This window comes from Hordeum vulgare, chromosome 6H (genome assembly GCF_904849725.1).
Source record: "Hordeum vulgare subsp. vulgare chromosome 6H, MorexV3_pseudomolecules_assembly, whole genome shotgun sequence".
NCBI classification, from domain to species: Eukaryota; Viridiplantae; Streptophyta; class Magnoliopsida; order Poales; family Poaceae; genus Hordeum; species Hordeum vulgare.
Window position 1 is genome coordinate 324,045,437 of NC_058523.1, and position 3,031 is coordinate 324,048,467.

Consider the following 3,031-nt stretch of genomic DNA (forward strand, 5'->3'; position numbering starts at 1 on the left):
AACATAAACTCTTCCACCAAGTAATCCAACTAGCATCAACTACAAAGAGTAATCAACACTACTAGCAACCTTACAAGTACCAATCAGAGTCGCGAGACAGAGGTTGGTTACAAGTGACGGACTAGGGTTTGGAGATGAGATGGTGCTGATGAAGATGTTGATGGTGAAGATTCCCCTCTGATGAGAGGAGTGTTGGTGATTACGATGACGACGATTTCCCCCTCCGGGAGGGAAGTTTCCCCAACAGGATCGTCCTGCCGGAGCTCTAGATTGGTTCTGCTCAAGTTCCGCCTCGTGGCGGCGGCGAATCCATGAAAAAACTCCTCTCTGATTTTTTTCTGGACGAAACCCTTCATATAGAAGAAGAGGGGGCCAGTGGGCTAGCAGGCTGCCCACAAGCCCTCATGACGTGACCTGGGGGGGGGGGGTGGCCGCGCTGTGCAGGTTTGTGGCCACCTGCACGCGCCCCTCTGGCACTTCTTCGGCCCAGTATTTTTATAAATCCAGAAAAAACTCCTCGTCGATTTTTATGGCGTTTGGAGTTGCGCAGAATAGGTATCTCAACTTTGCTCCACTTTCAGGCCAGAATTCCAGTTGCCGGCATTCTCCCTCTTCATGTAAACCTTGTAAAATAAGAGAGAAAAGGCATAAGAATTGTACCGTGAAGTGAAATAACAGCCCAAGAAGCGATAAATATCAACGTGAAAATATGATGCAAAATGGACATATCACTCACCTGGGGTTTTGAGGTGTAGAACTAGAGGTGGCCTATTTCTAGCAGCTTCAGCCTGTGCTTCCTGTGCTGCCATTCTTGCTGCAGCTGAGTTGGGATCATTGTTATCCATGACAACATCATTTTCTTCAAATTCAGGCTAAAGAGGTAGATAAGGACAATCAAGTAGATATGCATGCTGGCCTAGCTTGGCATTGATAAGCATTTGAATGTAAGGTGCATATCCACAGGATCTCTTCTGATACGCAACAGTTCTCCGGATAGTCTCAACTATCAAATCCATCACTCTGAATCTAGTATGAGTGTCTAGCAGGTGCAGCAAGTTGATGGAATGTCCTCTAATCATCTTTTCGTCTCCTGGTTTAGGCATCAGGGTGTATCTCGAAATAGTGTTTGTTGTAGGATTGCCTGCTTGCAGAAAGTACATTGAACGCATCTTGTGACTAGCCAAGTACTTGTGTGGAATTGTCTTGTACATATTGGACATTGAGTTGTGACTCTGCTTCGCTTCTGCATACACATCTACATCTTGATCTTCTACTTGGGGGCACCAATGGTAACAACCCATTCATCAATTGTGGCTTGATACTTGTGATCATGAGTCATCCAGACTAAAGATTCATCATAGAAATGAACAGTTGCATAGAATTGCATGATTAGCTCGTCATTCCATGGGGTCATCTATTTGCCAACAAACTTTTCAGTGTCCACTAATTTGAAGTTCTCTTGGACAGGGGGAAAGAAACTCTCATTTTCCTTGATATATTCCCAGTCGACATACCTCATATCATTGACAACAGGACTCTTGTCAAACAAGACAGTCTCATAAAAATCTTGTTGTTCCTTGGTGTGAAACCTTGGATCAACATCAGTTCTTCTTCTGACAGCATATGGATCATTAGCTCTCCACTTTCTAGTCCGACATCCTTCCTCTTCTTCATATCTTCTGCTATTGGATGAGCAGCGTTGTGAATAGGCAAGGTTGGTCTAAGCTTCCTGAGAATTGGTACATTCTCATCTTCTTCCTCCTCTGCAGCATGGGCACAGGATGCAGGACCTTTGCTCTTGGCAGCTGTAGGTATGTCTCTGGTATTCCTTCTGGGAGCTACAACCTTCTTTGCTTTGGTAGGAGGCTTAGGAGCAGATTTCATAGCATTAGGCATCAACTTCTTCTTCCTGGGAGGAACTCGGATCTCCTCAGGAGCTTCTTCCTCAGAAGCTTCTGGGTCTTCATACATTGAAGTCTTTCTCCCAACAAGATGAACAGTTCTCTTCCTCAGCCTCTTCACACCAGCCTTCTTGGCACGTACATCCTTGGAAAGTGTTGTGCTCTTCCTGGCATATTCAGGTGCTCTCAGATCAGCAAGGGTAGCAGTTACTTTCCTGACAGTCTTCCTTGGATCCTTTGAAGGAGCTGGAGTTTCCTCTGGCATAAAATGTGAGTCCTCTTCATGAGAAACCAGCTTCTTCCTTTGCCCGGTGGCTGCCTTGGGAAAACCATGAGAACTGGGAGAACTTGGGTCTGAAGCAGACTTCTCTGGACTAGTGCCTGATTCCATCTCTACGCTCTCCTCTCTGAAGTCATTTTGACTATCTTTTGAACCAGACATATCTGACAGGCAAGCACAAACTCAGCAGCAAATAGCAAAACCTGTGAAGTGGATATAGGAAAGACAGAATGGATGAGCATCATAAAATTCAGATATTTTTGAAAATCTGAAGTCTGAAACTTAGGGTATGATCTTGTGCAGGATGTAAATCAGTGGCACCGAGTTGGCATCTTCGGAGTCACCGCGAAAGCTTACTCGCTTAACAGAAACATGGCAGTCATTTTCCGTGGCACCGAAAAGAGCTGCTCGGTCTCACCGAGTTGCTTCTCAGGAACCCTAAAACAAGAATCGATGGAACCGATTTTACAAACTCGGTCTCACCGAGTTGCATACTGCGGCAGATAAAATCCGAAATTTCCTACTTCTACTAATCTAAGGATTCATCTGGTGGACAGGAGGTTTGCACACAGTGGTATGCAGAATAAATATTCCAATGCATGAGAATCGTACGGGGAAACGCAAAGGAAATCAAACCATACCCTAGCTCGGTGGTGGTTCGGATTCGGCGACGACGACGGAGTAGATTGCGTTGACGAGGTGAATCCCAGAGGCGGCGACGCTCAGGGAAACAAAGGCGATGACCTGGGGTCTTGGGGGCAGCGAGGGTTTGGCGAACGAACCATTTTGACAAAGTGAAATCAAAAGATTCGGTCCGCGGATATATATATACCCGTGCGCTCTCGGTGTC